Raw genomic sequence first — 22746 nt, 5'->3', positions numbered from 1 at the left:
TCGATCCTGACCTGGGTTGAGTGGGCAGGTCTCTGTTGTTGGAAGATTCCAGCAACTGATGGTATGAACTAATAACCGTTCTGCATCTTGGGGCCAGAGAAGAAGATGGACCCAAGGATATGCCCAAACCCAGAATCAAAGGAAGTGGATACAGGGAGCTGCTGGAAAGAATAGTAAGGACAGAGATGGGTGTTGACATTGACTCCTCAACTTTCATAACCATAGGAGCAAAAGACTTTCCATGCAGTTTGAAAATGACTCCCACTGTGGCAGTGGAGTGAAGTAGCATACCTCTGAGATGGAGTGATGATGGACAGTACCATTCGAGCCTTGGGTAAGAAATATTGTGAACCGTTTTCAAGTGCTGCACCTCTTTTCTCTTTGCCTACCTGGGGCATGAACGAAAATAAGATGGGTGAGAGCCACTACAACTGACACAATGAAGGTTCATTTTGTACTCATAGGCATTATGGTACTTGGCACCATAACGAGCACACATCAAGGAACAATGACATGATGTCTTTGAGTGACTGAACCATTGACATTGGAAATATCTGAGAGGGTTTGAAATGTATGACCAAACTTTGGAATTCAGATAACCTGCCTTGATAGTAGCAAGTAGGCGTGATGATGTGAACGTCAAAATTAGGTCACTGGTTGGCATCATAATTCCATCTTTGTGAGTGGAGATGTGCCTCACTACAGAAACTCCTTGGGTATAGAAACCAGCAAGGATCTCTGAGTCAAGGATGTTCTTCAAATTCCTGTTAACAATAATTCCTTGTGATTAATTCAAAGTTGCATGGGGAGTAACTTCATGTCCCCAATGGTCCTCAAGTACAAGAGGAGTTCACTATGTTTTGGAGTGGATGTTTCCACCAAGATGTCCTCATAACATAGCTTTTTGATTGACTTTGGAGAGACAGCAAGCCACTCTAGTCTCTTCTGAATAAAAAAGGGAGACATTTGCCCTAAAGAGTTGTCTGATAAAGAATGTAATATCAGAAAATGAGTACAGATGTTGAAGAATTTGAAGGCTATTGTTCAGAATCTTCGATATGTGGTTGCTTACTTATAGTCTGGTTTTTCACTGTTTTATTTTTATTTGGGGATACATAACAAAGAATATTTAGGTACCTACTGACCCCACCCAACATGGAGCCCTATGAGGAGATGCACTACAATGTCAAACAAGACCACTGCAGCGACGTCAGGGTTTTGTGAGCACTATACCAAAACACCAGCATCAGACACAATGTCCACAACACCCACTGAAAATATCCAACACTGGTACTCTGTTGACCCTAACCCAAGTGGACAAGCCAACTGATCCTGGGGGGGTCACCTCAAGGCCATCCATCTACAGGAATTCAAGGCCAAAGTGGTGTGTTAGGGTTGGACCCCTCAACCACCAGGATCCTCTCCTACTCTTCACGGGTCACCATGCACGGCAAACACGTGGGTGGATATTTAGATCCCAGGGATGGTAAACTGAAAGAACAGAACCTTATCTGGAAGTACTCCTCACCATGTACAAGAATCCACACCAAAAGGAAATATGGAAAGAATAGTAAGTTTCTACTATCCTTGAGTAGGGTTGAGAAATATAACTTACAGAAAAAATGATATAGAAGAGGGAATAAGGAGAAGTTAAAAGTCCTCGATTGTTTTCTCTAGAAAAACGAAGAGAGGATCTGATTGAGGTGTTTAACATCCTTAATGAAATTCAGTGTTGATGATTTTTGTTTTTCCTATTTAATGGTGAGAAATGTAAAATCAGAGGACATAAATACAAATTCTGACAACGTAGGAGTCATCTTTGGTTAAGACAGCTATATTTTTCTAACATGGTGGATCTGCCCTCAGATGTGGTGAATACCGTTAATTTAACCATTACATATCCACTTTGACACCTGTAGCCACTTGATGCAACAAGCAGATTTACTTCATGGATTCACAAAAACCTTTCCTCCACTGAAAACAATGAGGAATACCCTTACGTCCTTGAAAATCATGCCACACCTCTGTAAATAGTGGATGTGTTTACATAAACACAGCTCACATATAAGCAGTTCCATGAATTTAGGTTCATATTCTTGATATATTAACATTTTTATATGTAGTCTAGTATCTGACAGATACCAACATAACACAAAGGTTTTGTAATATGGTGGTAAAGAGAATGTACAAGTCACTGTTCATCATTTGTCACTTGCTTATCATTTACATGTACATCATGGAATTTTTGTGGCAGATATCAAAAATATAAATATATTATCTCCTTTCCATACTGAAAAAGGACTGGATAAGATAAAATTCCTAATTGAATTTTTTATTGGATAACTGTACTTTTTGGGAATCAGCCCAAAATGTAATTGTACTCCAAAAGGATTAACGCAGTTCAAATGAAAGCTTGATAAATGCTGGCTTTGAGCATTTCATTACTGAGTTTAGTTGAATGGATGGGATAGTTTAAAAAGAGATGAACAGATCCTTTGTTGTTCTGAAACTCTATACGTAACAAACTATCAAACATGCATTCACCCATTTTGAATGAAATAATAACATTTCTGTTCTGTAAATATAAAAACCACAATAAGTGCACTGGTACCTTTATCTCCTCTCTCTCATAAATTGAAGATAAAATTAAAAACAGAAAATTTAACAGATGTGAAAACAAGATATATGAAAGGACTGGATATATAAAGGTAGAATTTCCTAAAGTTTCAGTTCTCTGGTGAACATGGCTACGTATCTCAATATTGAGATCTTATAAAAATAAACAAAACACAAGTAGATAGAAAAACAAAATTAAATTGTACAGATTGTTGGTTATATTACCAACCTTTAATATCTAACAAAATGTTAAAGTTCTTATTTTAAAAATAAGTTCTACTACAGTGTATCTAACTTCCCCACCTTTTGATATAGCTAAGCCTTTAAAATTTTTAAACAGTTTACAATCAACCAAACCTAACTTTCAATAACAACCTAATAACACATCAGCTTGAGCTTTTAAAAACAACTAAATATTCCTATTACTATGATAACCAGCATGTATACCCGAGGCATTAACACTCCTACGAAAAGACGTTTCTAGTCCTGATTTCTCCAAACCCGTTCCCCTGGCTGTGGTTTCGCTAGATAGTAGATAGGGACAGTGGGAATCTCGTTAATCCATTCATTAATGGATTTAAATGGCAATTTCATTTAAATACAAAATTATTAGCCTAATATTAATAACCTTTCAAGTTGCTCTGGGGCCTATTAGGCCCCACTTTTCGTAGGAGTGTTAATGGATACATTTCTCCGAACATTTCAAGTTTTTTTCTCTGCTAGGTCACACTTTTACATTCACCAAGTGTATACTCTCTTTTACTACTACATCACATCAATGAATTACAAGTAAACGTAACATAAATTAAGACATATTAAAAACATTCCAAAGTCAAAACATCAACAGACTGCTTTTCCTTAACAAATCTATCTAAAGAAAACCACATTAATTTTCAAAGAAAACTTAAATACACTTGAACTGGACAGGTTAACCTAAATTCAAGAGTTAACCCACCACGTCCATCGTATTTAAAAACAAATACTCAATATGGTTATTAGAGTCAACCTTGCTGATCAAAACATTGGCCTTTATATCAAGTAATGAAAACTAAAGTTGTGTACAATAGCCAAAACCAAAGCCAGTTTGGTGAAAAGCTCGCACAGTACAAATATACTGACATTGTCAAATTTGAATAACACATTCCAACTACCATCTGGAATTATTTTAAAACAAATGTTTGCAACTCTTATGGTGATCTTTTGTAAAGTAAAATACTATTCTACTAATTCACATAGATACCAATTAAAACTATGGCGATTAATTTCATATATCTATACCAAAATTATCAAGGTTTAGTATACAGTGCACTGTCTCTATCTGAGGATTAAAAAAAACACACTAAAAATAATACGCACACAAAAATAGTCTAAATAATAACACCTCCCCACTGGTCATGAAAATAGTTTGTATATCCTCTAATGAAATCATATTTCATTTTCATTCATATCTATTATAATAAATGTCAGCATATTCCAGAGCAATGGATAATTTGTTGACCACATATTCCACTTGTATAAGTTTTTTATATTATTCCCACTATTAACAACTATCAGCCTGAAAAGAATCATAATATGGACAAAAACAACTAGATTTTTTTGATATATCAATACTACAGGCCACCCAACATATTTAAACTTACTACTATTAGTGTATTATGATTCTATAAAGTGTTATAGATACTGCCAGAGGGTATAACTGAGAAAGTAAACACAAATATGTACATTATTACTTATTATCCAAGTCCGTATGAGTTGCTTATCCCAATAATTAAGGATAAAAATAAAAGTACTACGTCACATGCATTTGTAACTTTGTCTCGTGACTTAAACAAGTGGGGAAGATATATTAATAATATAATTAAATACTCAAACTGCCCAGTCTAATAGATATAATTTTACTTTTCTGAGAACAGTATTTTATACTATTTTTTTTTTATATTACTATACTGGAATTATGCACACATATTCTAATTCACATTAATAATTAGATACAAAATACTATGACATAGTTTACAGATTTTAGCTGAAGTTTAAATTTAATGGTGTTCGATTAGGCCCACTGTGAACGTTAGTAGTGGGCAACAAGTAAACTTGTATATATTTTATATGCTACGATTTTTATCACCAGTTTTACCTTACCGTTAGTCTTTACGATATATATTATTTACGATTATCCCAATTCATATGCCTTAAAATAGTAAACAGACCCTTATTTCTGATTTGATAGGGATTAAAAATTAACAGCAAATACCTAAGTATTCATTAAATTTAAAATACTTTGCAAGGTTAAGGTTCGGAACACCGTAGCCTATGGGCGAACCCTCACAGTTTGAAAAGCTAAGTAAAAAAAGAAGGCGAGCGGATTCAAGATAAAAAAAAAAGGAAAATAAATGCAATCGTAGCGAAAAATAAAAAAATAACCGATTGGTTATTTTTATAATATATTTAAATACCGTTGCATATTAAGCAAATGGAACGAATAAAAATAATACAGCATCACTTATTACTGCATTTCTGATTATTTCAAAACTTTTATTTTACCTATTTTCTACGTAAATGATTCTACGTCAATGCCATTAGAGTACGCTATATTCTCTTATATTCAGACCTCTTGTGGCTAAGAGAGAAATAATATGTAATTTAATGCAATAAAGTATATTAAGGTGTTATTTCTTCATTTTTGAAGATTATTCTGATATTTATAATTTAGATAAATTTTTGTCTTTTATTAAATTCAGCTATTTTTGCATTTTTAAAGAAAAACAACATTTTATTTTCGCTAATTATTTGATGTTAAGACTACTTCTTGTAAACACTAAAAGTGTGTTTTGATATCTTTGTTAAGTATAGCGCATGTAGCCGATTAGAATCTACAAACAAACAAAAGACTTTAACTGTAAAAGTATATTAATCAGTGTGCCAAGACGCGTTTGTGGTAGAAAGTAAAAGTGTAAAAGAAAATAACTGCTGTCTAGTAACGAAGATGAAACGACTGCTTTTTATTTATAAGATTCAAACGTTTCTGAACACATTCATTCCATTATTAGGGTAATCTCAAAACTGTGTTACACAAATTATTATTAACTAAAACTATAATATCGTAATCATTAGTTTACTTAGTTGTTAAGAGACGTTGTTAAGAGAAGGGAAGAATAAAACCACAATAGATTACAGACCTATTTCAAAACAGTCGTGTTTTAAGTGTGAAATTTTAGATTCAAATAGCTTTGTGGGTCATTAAGAATCGGGCAATCTTTAGCTGAGTAAACATACTTTAATATAAAGTTTAAGGTCTGTAGATCCGTGATAATGACAGAGAAAGCATTTTACGAAATATTGTTACCTGTGATTTTAAGTTATGAAAGAATGAATGAGTGGCTGAGTTTAAGAAGTAAACGGTTGGTTATGTTAAATACTCCTAAATATTCGTGGCCCAGCATGGCCAAGCGTGTTAAGGCGTGCGACTCGTAATCTGAGGGTTGCGGGTTCACATCCCCGTCGCGCCAAACATGCTCGCCCTTTCAATCGTGGGGGCGTTATAATGTGACAGTCAATCCCACTATTCGTTGGTAAAAGAGTAGCTCAAGAGTTGGCGGTAGGTGGTGATGACTAGCTGCCTTCCCTCTAGTCTTACACTGCTAAGTTAAGGACGGCTAGCACAGATAGCCCTCGAGTAGCTTTGTGCAAATTAAAAAAAACCAAAAGAAATCCTAAATGTTCACAGATTCTAATCTTTAAATTTCGTTTTCTTGTTGTTTTCTTTCCCAATCTGCGTTACCTTTCAGTCACTAAACGTGCATAAGCCATGAACGTTCAGGTACTTAAACTTTGTACTGAAATAAGTGTTTAATGAGGAGACTAAGTCTGTATGTTAGTATGAGCTAAATTTGAAGGTAGAACTGAAGTCAAGGTTTTGGAAGATTAAGAAACTAGATGTTATGGAAATCAAATTACTCGCTGTAGTTATTATTAGCTGTAGTTAGCAGGGATTAGAACCCGCACCCCTTGCATTACTAGTTGATTGCGTCAACCATCTGGCCAATACAAAACAGCAACTCCATGAAAAAAGAAAATTTTAAAAATGAAAATGCAGATCATGTAAAAACACACACATGAAAAACAAAAAGTAAATCACAGTCAGAAGTTAGAATTAAATTTATTTAAACTGTTTCCAGCGGCTGAACAACAGAGAATTTTTTTTTTCATTTGGAATTTCTAGCAAAGCTACAGGATGGCTACCTGCGCTAGTTGTTCCTGATTTAGAAACATTAGACTACAGGAAATGCAGCTTGTCAACATTACTCGCCGCCAACTTTTCGGCTACTCCTTTTACAATAAACGGTGGGATTGACCCCAACATTATAGCGAACTTATGGAAAAGTTCTCAAAAATTGATAAAACACACATCTATAAGAAAAACGTTATATTTATTTACAACATTTCGGGCAAAATCGTTTCGTGAGGCACTTTAAAAAGTGTTACATAAAAAATGAAAAGACTGAAGACAGGATTGCTAAAAGGTTAGAGTATAAAGAATATCTACATTAAGTAGCCCTGCAGCGGTAAGTCTGCGTATTCAACAGCTAGAAAGTGGTTCCGTTACACGTGGTGGGCAGATCACAGATATCCTGTTATGTAGCTTTGTACTTAATTCGAAAAACAAACAAATTATGTAAGTTCTACGTGGAGCACGTTAACAAAAATATTGTTAGAAGAAACATTTAAAACAAACTTACAGCTGAAAGAGTGAGCACGTTCGGTGGCTGGAACAATAGTAAGATTTGATGGTCTTCCCTATAGCGCACACAGTACCCCAAAGTGCAGCGCAATTTTGTTTTCAGTAGCGGTACGCGAACACTGGATCAATAGATTCATAGTTCATCATATTAACTACTGAACCACTCTACTCTGGCCGAATAGTAAGATTTGGCTGTCACACCTATAACGCATGTATGTCAACCACTGGTTCATAGTAGTAAAATGAAAAGAAAGTAAAACATGAATAATAATCCCCATTCATACAATATAAATTTTTATAACAAGTTTAAAAAGAGTATGTAACAAAAACACAGACAGATGAAAACGTAGTTTGCAACATGCAAATAACCTGGAGGTGTTGAATATTTAATAAGTAGTATGTAAACTTATATATTACATCCCCCCTCCTGGTGGTTCACTGGTAAGCTCGATATCTTATAAAATTATAAATATCAGGGTTCAATCCTTGTATCGGGCACATTTTGGAGTTTTGCGCTTAAAAACAAACAAACAAATCTAGATGTCTTTAGGCTGAATTTTAATTATATAAGTATGTTGTGAAAGTCAGCAGCTGTCGCTCCTAATCCGATATACTCTTAGTTCAGAATTCCTCAGTGACCTGTGTCGTAAGGTCAAGACGTTAGATATAAAAAAGTGGATAAAATGGGTCAGTACTTAATGGGTGTCATCAAGTGTTTTAAGCACAAAGTTTTCGCTTTTTCTGAGTCACACTCTAGGCCGATATGAAAGGTTCTCGTTGCATCTCCCCAATTTACTTAACTTGAAATGAACTTTATTGCAACAAGATTTTCGCAACATGGGTTTTATTTAACTTCCCTAATTTCATTCTTTCATAAATAACCTAGCATGTCTTTGTTGGTTGGAGTACTCAACTCACAATCTGCGTGTCGTGAGTTCGAATTATGCCACCAAACATGCTTGGCGTTTTAGTCATGTGGGCGCTATAATATTATGGTTAATTCCACTGTGCGTTGATAAAGAGTAGCCTAAGAGTTGGTGCTGGGTGGTGTTTACCAGCTGCCTTCCCTCTATTCTTATCATTTCAAAATTTAATGGCGTCTTTTGTCTATATATATATTTTTAATTTTAGTGATAAAAGTAGCTTCAGAAGCACTGTGCGTTGATAAAGAGTAGCCCAAGAGTTGGCGCTGGGTAGTGTTTGCTAGCTGCCTTCCCTCTACTCTTATCATTTCGAAATTATAAACAACTGAATCTGATAATCGTCGAAATTCAAAAAACAAACTTCATATATATATATATATAATTTTCTTTTATTTTTTTTGTAAATGTTAAGCAATACTGTAACTAAAACAAACAGGTAGTTACATTTGAAATGTTATCTGCATGCAAAATAAATAATGTTTTGTATTTTTCTAAATCTACACTGATACCATTTAAAATTATCGTACTCTATCAGTTGAATATTGAACATTTATTGGAAAGGCCTTTTTTACTGCTCCGTTTGATTATGACGTGAGTGTTTGCATTCCATGCTGAACAAATACCTTGGATGGAACGCAAGATGTTGTTGGAAACAAAAAAAAAGTAAACAAGGGTAAAATAAACTGCAGGAAAAATCTATAAGGAACTATGGTAACAAGGAAAATACGTTTCTTAAAACAATTTAATGACGTTTTTGGTCTATTTTTCTTTTAAATATTGAAAAAAATAGCTCCAGAAGTAAGACGAGCAAATTCCTAAAACTTGGTATGTAATACGTTTTCTTAAGTCTTTTCGTATCTGTCAGTTGCTTAAGTAATTTTAACTGTTTAAGTCTTCTGATCAACTTGAGTCATTTTTAATTATTTAAGTATTTCTTTAGCTGTTCAATCTTTTTTATTTGTTTAAGTATTCTTTTAGGTGCTTAAGCACTTTTAGTTGTCTAGGCCTATTTTAGGTATTTTTATTTTTTTGCGTACGTTCTTTTTAGTTCTCTAAGCCTATTTTAGCTTTAAGCCTTTTATGGATAAACGACTTTTTTAAGTGTATAAAGTTTTTTAGTTGTAATATAAACGGTATGAATGGGCTCTGAAGATAAAAAAATCGTATATAAAACCTAACTAATTACTTTAAATTTTTATTTATGAGGTAGAAAATTTTTTTTATCCATTATTATGCGGGCTTTTTAGCTAAAAAAGTTATATATCAATGTTACAACTAAAAATATTTTCCATGATAAAAGGTGATGTTGAAACTTGATTAATAAATTAATATTTCGAAATATTTAAATCTCTTGGTGGCGAAAAACGTTTATATATTTTTCAAGGGCCTACTTTGATTAGTAAGGTTTTTAAAATATATAACAGTTACTAGTATAGAAAGCTGTAAGTAATTTTATAAATCACAGCTTGACGTGATTTTCGCACACTAGAGAAATAATGTATTTTAAAATGTTCTCGCAACTATTGGAAAGTTGTAAGAGTGATGAGAGAACTGCGGAAGACACAGATTTGTAACCGACAAATGTTGTTCAAGCATTGCCGTTCTTACCTTTGAACTGATGTACTTCAGAGGAGACAATATCCAACACTAATTATTTCAGTTACTCACGTCTGATCGAATACTCACAACCCAAAAATACTGAACATATTTTTACAGCTGTAGGCCGCGAACCACAAATCCTTAGATTCAAAGTCCGGACACGCTAACTGCTATGCCACTACGCGCTCCTGGAAAAGTAAAAGCAACCATTAGCTAGCAGAAAACAAAAACAAATGTTTTTTTTTTATCCGCTTAAACAACATTGAAGTATCCTGGAAAAACGTTTGTTTTAGTATTATACACAAAGCTACACAAAGGGCTATGTGTGCTCTGCCCACCACGGGTATCGAAACCTGGTTTCTCACAGACATATCACTGTGCCGCCTGAAAAATAAGGAAAATGTGTAAAACATTCAAACTTTATAATAAATTAAGTAGCATTTACATAAATATAATTGGACTGTCTATAATTTGTAAAGTAGGGCTAACTAAGACAGACTTGGGAACTTAGATGTTTTTTTTGAAATACAGGTGCAAATGCAAGTGGGGAATGTCTTGAGTTCCTCATATTAGCGATTAGTTTTATATCTCACGTCATCTGGAAGATCGTATCTGTATAAACATAATAGTACTGTTTGTTGTATGCCCATGTAACTACTTTGCAGGCTGTGTGTGGAACTTCACTAGTATTGGTAGAGAGGTTCATTTGGTCCATGTGGGGGGTATGTAAATATTTTCAGTTTTGTATTTTGCGGTTTTTATGAGAGTTCCCCCTTATGGCACTTCTGATCCCCATGTAAATGAAGTTTCACCAAATTTGGTATAGAGCAGGGGCGTCCGGGGGCATGACCCCCGGGAAATTTTTAATAAAAACATAAAAGAAAAACTTGAATTATGCATTCTGAGACCACCTTTTTGACAAATTTCAGAATGGCACACTGAGGTGTTTGTCTTATTTTTTTAATCATAAATAAATATATAGGCTTGTATATATATAATATATAACTTAAAGTTATCAGGCCCAGCAAAGTAGGCTTACAGTCCTGTCATCAACATATAAAATATAGAATCACTCAGGAGAGTGCAGAATATATGCATAGTGTCTATAATCTGTATTCAAATATCATAGACAGTGTATGTTCAGATTTCCTGGATTTCAAGAATTAACTTCACAAATAAACAGTGGGTGGCACCGTGGCAGGCTGTCAGCACCATGACACTAACCTAGTACCATTGGCGCCATCTATAGTGAATCATTGTGACGTTGACAAACAGAAGTTGCGATAAACAATCATTCACTATGTCAAGCCTGAAAACGCAAAAGACACTGCATGAGTTCTCTAAACCCATTAATGAGGCTGAACCTGATCAATCTGCTGCAGCCAATCAGGTTGAATCAGAATTGTCAACTGAATTGTCAGAGTCATCACCGTGGCCTTCTACCAATGCTGCCACTACCACCTGAGGTCCAGTCTGGGACATTGGAAATTACATTTCTGATGATGTCAGCATTGGTAAACAGGTAAGTCGACTCCTCATTATATTAATTTTGTATTAAAAATTATGCAAACACTCTGTATCGTTGGCTTTTACAGTGGAGATGGCTACTCTACACTCAACATGCAAAGGTTGCTTTCTGCAATTACTGTTGTCTTTTTGCTCCTGATGGTGCTGGTGTTGGAAGCCAGAAATTGGGACAACTAGTGAAATGTCCATACAAATACTGGAAGAAGGCTGTTAAAGACTTCAAGGTACATAAATTGAAACAGTATCACCAAGACAGCAAAGAAAAAGCTAACAGTTTTTTACAGGTCGTAAACACAAGTTCTTCTGTGCACTTGCAGCTTGATGCTACTTACAAGCAAGAAATTAAACAGAACCGGCAATATTTGATGCCTATTATTGATACTGTATTGCTGTGTGGGAGACAGGATTTAGCTTTGAGGGAAAATATGATTCTGGTGCAATGTTTGTTGGTGAAACTGATGAGGAGCCCATCAATAATGATGGGAATTTTCGGGCAATTTTGCGCTACAGGGCAAAGGGTGATGTCAAGCTTTCAGCAAGCCTTAAGAGTACAAAGAGGAAGGCTACATATCTGAGTCCTCAAATTCAAAATGAAATCATCAATGCCTGTAATACTCATGTTCTTTATGCTTTGGTCAACATGGTTAATGCTGCAAAGTGTTTCTTAATATTAGCTGATGAAACAACAGATATTTCAGGCAATGAACAGTTTTCGCTGTGTGTTAGATATTTGGATGCCAATGACAACTCTGTTGCAATGAGAGATTTTTTTTGCAATTTATACCTGTTTATGATGTGACAGGCAGAAAGTTGGCTGATGTTATCATAACCAATCTGGCAAAATATGGTACTGAAATGGCTTACCTGCGAGGACAAGGGTACAATGGTGCTACCTCTATGAGTGGGAAATTCAATGGTGTCCAGAGACACATAACTGATAAATTCCCACTTGCACCCTATGTACACTGCAGTGTCCATTCCATAAACTTGGCAATTTCTGATGCTTGTAAAGAAGTTCCTGTGCGAAATTGCATGGGAGTAATTTCTAGCATTGAAAACTTTCTCAATACACCCAACAAAAGCACGTTTTGGCTCTTTCGGTGGAGAATAAAGCACCTGAATCAAAAAAAGTTTGAAAGGTCTCTGCCCCACCCGGTGGGTTGAGAGGCACGACTCAGCCATTGTCTTCCTAGAATTAATACATGCAGTTGCAGATGCTCTTGAGATCATACCAGGTTCACAAAACAGAGATTCTGCCATGCAAGCCAATCAATTGTTGTGTTCTATAACACAGCCAGAATTCATCATAACTCTACTTACCATTGCTAAATTGTTTTCCTTTAGTTTACCTCTGTGCAACTTACTGCAGCAACGGAACATTGATTTAGGTGCTGCGATGCATCACGCAGAAATAGTGGAAGATGTAATCCGTTCACTCAGAAATAATACTGTGAATGAATTTAACACTTTCTGTGAGCCTCAAACTCTGTGTAGTGAGCTTCAAATTGACATCATAATGCCAAGGCAGGCTAAAAGACAGATGTACCGTGCTAACACACAAACCACTAGCCCTGAGGAGTACTTTCGTATTGTTGTATTTGTACCATTTTTGATCACTTTCTTTCACAAATATGTGACCGTCTGTTCAGTCACAAAACTTTCCTTAAAAACTTCATGTGTCTACTACCATTAGGATCTACCACAGAACGGTCAGAACCTACAGCACAATAATGTGACCAAATTAAAGAGTTGGCCAATATATACAAAGCTGACATTGACAGCACTTTACTAGCTGCAGTAGGTCAACTTAGGGTTTGGTACAAATCACTTGTAAACAACAGACCAAAAAATGTCATAGATGCATATGCAATGTGCAATGCAGAAATGTTCCCAGTCATTTCTAGACTGTTGAAAGTATTTGCCACGCTGTCTGTGTCAACTAGCTCAGTGGAGCGTTCATTTTCAACTCTCAGAAGACTCAAAACATGTTTGAGAAATACCACCAATGAAGATCGATTGAATGGCCTGGCCTCATTACACATTCACTGTGATATTAAAGTTGAACCAAACTGTGTTGTAGATGTCCTGGCAAGAACAAACAGGTGTTTGAGCCTTTCATAGATATTCGATTGTATTTCTCTAGTTCTGTCAAAACTTGTATTAAAAGTGTTCAATCAGAAATTTGCATTTGACCATTTGTTGTGTGTGAAATTATCTGTCATGCAATCACGGATCTTTATGAAACTTCATAGGTAGCAACTGAACTTGTCTAAAAAGTTTGGGTCCATGGGGGGTTAACACCCCTGGCTACGCCCCTGGTATTGAGGTTCAGTGGATTTATGGGGGGAGACATAAAAATTTTCAGTTTTGTGTTTTACAGTTTTTGTGAAGGTTTCTTCGTTTTTACACTATAAGGGAAAGAACTTTTCATGTCTTAAGATAACCTTTTATTAAACATGAAGTTACACAACTTCTGTCCAGAGGACGGGTACTCTATCTAATAGCATATAAAGCTTTAATAATAATAAAATATTAGGATATATGTAACTTGAAATAAGGGAAATGTTAAGTGAATAATTACATATCTATCTATAAATAATTTAGAACTGTTTTGATTTGCTGAGGTAGTTTTCTCTGTCCGTCTGTTTCACTCCTGTAATATCATAGCTCTAGTAATGGGCTTTTTTTTACGCATCATGATTCGGTTGGCATAATAACCGAAATTTTTAAATTATAGTTATTGTTATATGTATATAGATGGCGTTTCACTGAGTTTTTCCCTGACGTTGTTGAGCTTCACTGATAAGTTCTGGTATTAAAAATAGGCCTCTTGCGAAGCGATTTATGTGTTAACAAACCTTTCGTTTTGAACCCGAAATATATACATTAAGATGATCGTGGATAAATATAATAACGCCTATATTGAGCGGGATTTTTATAACAACGTCTGCTGGATTATAACATTCATTATATTGTTGTTTTATTACTAAATTGTTAATCAAAATGGTGTATTATTGGTAAATGTCACGGCGAGCTAAGCCTACATCATGACTTACAAATTATAAAAAACAAAAACTCTGTACGTATAACTGAAACAAGAAAATACGTCATATACATAGTGTAATAAGATACTCTCATATTCATTAAGTAGTAGTGCAGAAAGCCCTCGTGTAGCTTTGCGCGAAATTCAAAACAAACCAAACCTTAAGTAGTAGAAGTATTAATTTTAATAGTTTCTCTACCTGTATTGAAAACATATTGTGTTATATATTTATTGTTAGTTTTGTTAATAGTATTTGTTAGTCCACTTAATATATTAATGTACTTTTTAACTTAATTTTTGTTATTATACAGGTTGTTTTGCACTGCTAGCTTAATATAGCTTCTTCGAATTAATTTAAAATATCCTAAACTGGCCGAACCTCGTAACGTGTCGTTGGATTTAAGGCCGACAATACCGTTAACAACTGAGGAAACAATACATTTTAATTTTCATTAAGAGAAACGTAAAGGTTTCGTGACGTCACTTTCAATAATTTGTAAGGCTCTACAGCATGTTTCTTCGATTGAAAACTGGTGAAAAGTTCTTTTATAAAAACACTATTCATTTCTTTGATATTGATATATGAATCTGAAGAGGCGTCTCTGTAGGTGTTAAAACGGACTGATACAAACCAAACATTGGGCCTCTTTCTCTAGGAGTGTTGAGGAGGTCAGTGTTTGAATCTCCCTCCCCCTTTTATGTCAGTTCCTAGGAATTGTCATTCAGTCGATTTATTGCGGTTTTAGGTTATTGTGATCAGCGAATAAATATCACTTTATTTTATACGAATTGCGCAACTAATAATACTTGACAATAAGTTATCGAAAAGCCTCCACCAGGGGCTTGGCTGATAAGTTGAAATACGTTTAGGTAGAAATAAGACAGTATATCCTTAAACTTTTAACAGCGTTTCAATCAGTGAAAATTCAATAAATAATGCGCGAAGAAAATAAAGGGCATATATTTCATTTTTATGTTGTTTTTGTTGTTTAAAAAGACAGAAAACTGACATGATATAGATATATGTGACTGTCATCATACACTGAGATATAAAGTCTAAATTGATATAGGTAATGAAATTACTTTTCATCCAAAATATGTCATGTATCGGCAAAAAAGACATAATCTGCTTTAAAATAGTTTTCAAAATAACTTTATTTCACTATGATTCACTTCTAATTGAAGTAACTCCAAATATCAAGTATGTCAAGTGCAGTTGCAAATGCTGGACTGAGCGCTCGAAATGCGAGTACCTAGTGACCATGGTGAGTGAATCTTTAATTTATCTGTCGCAAACTTTACGGTATCTACAAGTCATACCGCGAGTAAATAAATAATTATTCTTGAAAGTATGCCACATTAGCTGTGAATTAAAGCGAACATAGATTGATAAAAACACAATATACTTCCATAAAAATAATGGCGGATTTTTATATAAAAATTTTAGTCATCTATAGGGATAAGAAACCTACGTTTTTAACGACTTCATGCAAACCATTGAAAAACTAAAGCTTTCTTCAATTCAATAGTGATTTTATTCTATTCTAAACCTTTATTTCCAATATTTCAGACCCTTACAATTAATGATAGAAACAGAAGTCGCGCATCATTTTTTGCATGAATTCAAACTTGGTCATAATACATCACAAACAGCTTACAATATCAACCAAGCATGGGATGAAGGAACCACCTCTGAACATACAGTACAGCATTGGTTCCAAAAGTTTCATAATGGAGATAACGAGGATGGAGGACGTCCTTCTGCTGTTGGAGTCCACCAACGAGGATGGAGGACGTCCTTCTGCTGTTGGAGTCCACCAACGAGGATGGAGGACGTCCTTCTGCTGTTGAAGTCCACCAACGAGGATGGAGGACGTTCTTCTGCTGTTGGAGTCCACCAACGAGGATGGAAGGCGTCCTTCTGCTGTTGGAGTCCACCAACGAGGATGGAGGACGTTCTTCTGCTGTTGGAGTCCACCAACTGAGAACATTAGTGTGTGTGTGTGAAGGTGGAAACCGTGCCAAACTATTCGAGAAATGACACAAGCATTGTGTGTTGGCATTTCCACATATTCGGACCATCTCGAGCAAATTGGAAAAGTGAAAAAGCTACAGAAGTAGGTTCCACACAAACTCAGTGAAAATCAGAAAAATCGTATTTTTGAATTGTGCTCTATGCTGATTTCGTGTAACAGAAACGACCCATTTCTTAACCGAATTGTCCCCTGTGACGAAAAGTGGATCCTTCACGACAACAGGAAAAGCAGTGGCTTAACCGTGACGAAGCTCAAAAACACTTCCCAAAGCCAAAGTTTCACCAACATAAGATTATGGCCATTGTATGGTGGTCTGTGGCCAGTATTATTTATTACAGCTTGCTCAATCAGGGCCAGAACATCACTGAAGAAGGTAACTACAATAATTGGAAGAAATTCATGAAGTTTTGTGAAAAATTCCATCATTAATTAATGAAAGAGGACCAATTTTATTTCGTAATAATGGTCGACCAGACGTTGTTCAAATGACGTTCCCAAAACTCAACAAACTACCTCAACCTCCTTACTCCCAAGACCTGTCGCCCACCAACTACCAGTTTTTCAAACATTTGTCAACTTTTCACACAACAAAATATTCAACAACAGGACAACAGCAGAGAATGACTTCAAAGAATGTTTGAATTCTAGGACTTCAGAGTTTTATTGTTGTGACATAAATAATCTTGTTTCTTGTTGGAGTGTGTAGATTCACTACGTTCCCGTTTTGGTTAATAAAGTTGAATGTTTTATTTCTTATTAAAATTTAAAATTGCTATTATTTTTCGACTAACCTAATATCAGTTCATTCTAGTCCCCAAAGTTTGATCATCATGGCTCCTGATTTCGGCTTTTTCTTCTTCCTTGAAGATAACACTTTCTAATCCCATGTAAGCTATTTGATAATGAGTGGAATATTAGTAATATTCTGACTTCTATAATATTTACTTGCACAAGTTGTTGTTTTTTTTTATCAAAGGTGTAGTTAAACAATAACAATTAAACTATAAATGTTTTGGATTAATGTAACAAAAGTAAGTCACTGCTACCGAAATATGTTTGAAGAGAAACGAAACAAAACAAACAAAAACAGCTAAAATAAAACACTAAGAACCATCACTAAGTTAAATGTACTGAACAAAATGTGGTTTACTGAATTCGTTGTTACACACAGAGCATGAATAAAAACGATACAATGTTACTAATGCCAAGTTGCTTATGATACCACCTACTGTTTAAGCTGAAATCGAATTTTTGATTTTTTTTCAACCAATCGATTTTGAATGGATAAAGACTTTACGGTCTTTCAGTTGATCACAAAAAAATTTTGATTTCGTTTTTTATTTCCATCTGTTTTCTATGGTTGCCTCATTGATCTGAGTTCATGTATTTGTGTTTCTTGTCTTGTCTTGCTTAAGCCATGTTGTGTGTACAATAGCAGATATATGCATACACACACACAAAAGAAAACACGTGGTATTTGTTATTATTATTCACGATGTAACTAGATAACACAAAGTATTAAATTAAAAACTAACAAATCTCAAAACTTTTTCACATAAATATAAGCAATATACATTTCTTTTTGTCTTGGAAAACAATGGACAGCATTTTACATAATATGATGTAAAAACGTGGATGCTTCCAAAATGAAGTCACCAGTCATAACAGTTGCAGCTTCTGATAATCGATAAGGAAATATCTTGGATTTTTATATTGATTTTCAATTTATTGATAGACGACTACGAGTATAGCTCAGAGTGGAAAACAATAACATTTTAATAATAGTCTCTTAGTGATATGTATCAAGTATAACAAATATGGGTTCTATTTTTGCGAGATGTTGCAGTGGCTAAATAATTGATGCATGCGTCTCGGAGGCCTGATGTAGTAAAAAGTTTGTTTCAAAGCAACTCCACAGTGGGCTATTTGATGTGTCCGTCAAAGAGAATTGAGCCCAGAATTTTAACTTTGTAAGTCGTTAGGCTTAACGTTGTGCCACCATAGAACGGTACAAACAAGATCGTATATATGTTTTAAATATTGTAATGAAAGAAATAAGCATGAAACTGGAATTTTGTTGGGTTATAAATATACAGATTACATTCGATCTCCATTAACTGAATATATCTAAACTGATCATTATATGTACAATTATTTCCAAAAGATGGCGCTACAATATACAATATAGAGACTTCAGATACCTACCTAAATCACGTTGAAAGCCGACAACGGCCTGGTTGTTTAACCGTTTCACATTCAATTTGCAGATCACGGGCTGGCGGTGGGTGATGATGACTAGTTTACACTGTTATATTAGGAACTACCAGTGCAGACAGTCCTCGTGTAGCTCTGAGCGAAATTCAGAAACAAACCTTCTAGTTTATCACTTCCGAATTAAAAGACCGTTAATGGCGATAATCATCAAGTAGTGTTATTAATTTCTTTCTAGTTAGAATAAAACACCACAGACACGATGAAAGTAATGTTATAGATAAATAGTTAAAAGAACAGAAAAAAATGTCAGAAAAAATCGGACTTCTCTTTTAAAAACGAATCTATTTAATCATTATTTTTAGACAGAAATTTATAAAAAATACCGGATAAATAACTTGTTAAAACAGCTCTAACTGTACCACCAGATGCTGATTCTCTGGGCTGGTTTCATTGTGTTGTTTGCATTATGAAATGTTTTGCACAGTTAAACAGTGACTAAGAAAACAACTTTTAACGCAAGCTTGAGTTACACTTAAAAAGCAACAACTTTGAAGCATATACACTGCTGGCCAAAATCTTAAGGCCAATGAACATAAAGAGAAAATATGCATTTTGAGTTGATAGACTCAACCACTTATTTGAGTAGAGCTTCGAAAAATGAAAATAAGAAAAGGCAAAAAAAACAAACAAACTTTTTTAGTATTTAATAGGGAAAATGTGAACACTATGAAATTAGCCTAAATACTAGCTGGTTAAAAGTTTAAGACCATACTAAAACAAAGCGTTAATCGGTAAACACGTAACGAAATTTAGTCATTTGTGTTAAAGCACAAGCGTTGTCACCATCTCCAATTGACATCTTCTGTGTTACATTGGGTAAAAACATGGCAAAGGCTAAAAAGTTGACAGAGTTTGAACGTGGCAGAATTGTCGAGCTGCAAAAGCAAGGTCTCTCTTAACGTGCCATCGCTGGTGAGATTGGGCGTAGTAAAACTGCTATTGCAAATATCTTAAAAGACTGAGGAATACGGAACGAGAATTTCAAGTGGTCGGCTGAAGAAAAGTTGCCGGCGTTGAGCAGGAGGATTCGACGGGTTGTCTGGCAAGACATCAGCCGATTGTCGAACCAGATTAAGACCCTTACGGACGCAGAATGCAGCTCAAGAACAATAAGACGTTATCTACGAGAGAAAGGCTTTAAAAACCGTAAACGTATTCAAAGGCCACGCCTCCTTCCACACCACGAAATAGCTCGGTTAAACTTTGCTGAGAAGCACCAAACATGGGACGTAGAAAAGTTGACGAAGGTTTTGTTCTCTGATGAGAAAAAATTTGCTTGGATGGTCCAGATGACTTCCAACGTTACTGGCACGATAAGGATATCCCCCCGGAGACATTTTCTACACGATACAGTGGAGGAGGTTCCATCATGATCTGGGGTGCTTTCTCCTTCCAAGGAACAATGGAGCTTCAAGTTATACAGGGGCATCAAACAGCAGCTGGCTACACTGACATGTTGGAGAGAGCATCCTTATTGACTGAAGGCCCTCGCTTTTGTGGAAATGACTGGATCTTTCAGTTGGACAACGCTGCAATTCACAGTACCCGCAGGACAAAGGACTTTTTTATGGCGAATAACGTGATTCTTTTGAACCATCCAGCGTGTTCGCCCGAACTGAACCCAATTGAAAATGTTTGGGGGTGGATGGCAAGGGAAGTCTATAGAAATGGACGTCAATTCCAAACAGTGCATGATCTTCGTGAAGCCATCTTTACCACTTGGAATAACATTCCAGCCAGCTTTCTGTAAACGCTTATATCGACCATGCCAAAGTGAATGTTTGAAGTTATTTGCAATGATGGCCGTGGAGCTCACTACTGAGACTTCTTGTTGGGCATTTCCTACCCTGTTTAGGACTTCTTTTTGGTATGGTTTTAAACTTTTGACCAGCTAGTATTTAGAATAATTTCATAGTGTTCACATTTTCCCTATTAAATGCTAAAAAAGCTTTTTATTTATATTTTCCCTTTTCTTATTTTCAAATTTAGAAGCTTTACTCAAATAAGTGGTTGAGTCTAACAACGCAAACTGCATATTTTTTCTTTATGTTCATTGGCCTTAACATTTTGGCCAACAGTGTATTTGAAACCAATTATTCAAAGTTGCTATAAATTTTTGGTAACAAAGAGGTTGAAATATGAAAAAAAGGTTTTGTCTTATGGATAGTAAAACGCAGCACTTTTACTGAACACTCTACGTAATTCCAGATGTGAACGCGTTGTAAGGGTAACAGTCAATCTCGTTATTAGGTTCAAAGTCGATTAAAGTCACTGTGGCAGTGAATTTTGCTAAACGGCTTCCTTCTCACTGATCAGCAGTTTTAAAATAATGGGTGAACGTTAGGGGTCTCTGACCTGACTGTTAAACTCATGCACCTTTTAAAGTACATGATTAAAAACAATTAAATTGTATTCGACAAGGAGACAAATTTATTTTCCTACTCGTGGCTTAACGGTAAAACTGAGGGTTTATAATATTAATAATCAGACTCGCTATTCTCGTTGTATACAAAAATTAGCGCATGGTGTAGATTGGTGCCTAAAAACAAAGAAGACGGAACTTTTAGATCTGTTATTAAGTAGAAGTGTTCTCCTTGAAGTTTAACCTTTAAGACCAGAACAAAATTTAACTTTCAAGTGTTAGTCGAGGCATTATAAGACTTATCCACTCCGAAATAAGAAATTGTTCCAAAGCAACTGAACAGTTTTTTCTTTATTTTGCGCAAAGCTACACGAGGGCTATTTGCGCAAGCCGTCTCTAATTTAGCAGTGTAAGACTAGAGGGAAGGCAGCTAGTCATCACCACCCACCGCCAACTCTTGATGCTACTCTTTTACCACCGAATAATTGGGCGGTCTGGCATGGCCAAGCGCGTAAGGCGTGCGACTCGTAATCCGAGGGTCGCGGGTTCGTGCCCGCGTCGCGTTAAACATGCTCGCCCTTTCAGCCGTGGGGGTGTTATAATGTGACGGTCAATCCCACTATTCGTTGGTAAAAGAGTAGCCCAAGAGTTGGCGGTGGGTGGTGATGACTAGCTGCCTTCACTCTAGTCTTACACTGCTAAATTAGGGACGGCTAGCACAGATAGCCCTCGAGTAGCTTTGTGCGAAATTCCAAAAAAACAAACCGAATAATTGGATTGTTTGTCACATTATAACGCCCCCACGGCTGAAAGGGCAAGCATATTAGTTGTTTTAAAAAGCAAATTGTAGACAAAAATTGACACAGTTTCAGTGACATCAGGTGTCTTGTCAAAAATTATTGTATCGACTAACAAAATTTAAGCGCCGAGTAAAATACTTAATGAAAACTTCTACCTGGATGAAAGTAATTTATTAACACCATGGTTGATAAATTTTCTGTTCCAACGATTTCTGTCTAGTAGGTTCCTCTACCGTTAATGACTGATATATATATTTTTATTACCACTACAATCGCCAAGCACAGTTGTAGCAAATATCTCATTGGTTAACTCACTGGACTAAAAAAATAAAAAAAACAACTTATAAGTAATTGTTAAGAGTTAAAAAGAAAAGGTAAATAATTTAACATTGTTAAAGAGACTAGTAGAAAAAACATCCAAATATACGGTTTTCATATATTGTTAGCTATGTGGGTTTAACCGACTTCTGTTACCACGAATTGTGTTAGACGGTTTGTTATTAAACAGCGGTTATTTGAGAGTAATTATAATTTCTTTATACTAAAGTAATGACGACTGTAATGTGTAATTAAAGGAATAATTAGTGACAATTAGATGAAAGCATTATACATATATAGACGATTCGTAATTATTTTGGCTGTTTTATCCATATCAAGTAATTAGGTAGCGAGCATACCTTTAGCCTAACTTTTAAGTATTTTATTACACTAGAAAGTTGTGTACAAGCAAGGCTTAAGTCATAAATAGTGGTTTTTAAAACTACCTGCCTATTGAGCTGTCTTCTTGGATGCATCATGAATGAGTTTTTTTCCCATTTTTAAATTTTA

General features: G+C 35.3%; 1 protein-coding gene across 8 annotated transcripts in view; it reads right to left on the bottom strand.

The window, feature by feature from the left end:
* grsm (probable aminopeptidase NPEPL1 granny smith protein) overlaps positions 1 to 5231 on the bottom strand; it is a 35756-nt gene extending 30525 nt beyond the window's left edge. The window contains exon 1 of one of the 8 annotated variants that reach the window (XM_076516804.1): positions 5158 to 5231. The gene's annotated coding sequence lies outside the window, so the exon portion shown is untranslated. Of the gene's footprint in view, positions 1 to 4755; positions 5009 to 5157 lie in introns of those variants that run through there. The other 7 variants (XM_076516823.1, XM_076516784.1, XM_076516797.1 and 4 more) reach the window with 7 other exon arrangements.
* Positions 5232 to 22746: the final 17515 nt, after the last annotated feature.

This window comes from Tachypleus tridentatus, chromosome 1, assembly GCF_004210375.1.
Source record: "Tachypleus tridentatus isolate NWPU-2018 chromosome 1, ASM421037v1, whole genome shotgun sequence".
Taxonomy (NCBI): Eukaryota; Metazoa; Arthropoda; class Merostomata; order Xiphosura; family Limulidae; genus Tachypleus; species Tachypleus tridentatus.
Note: the sequence above shows the minus strand (reverse complement) of the source record. Positions and strands in the feature narration are given on the sequence as shown.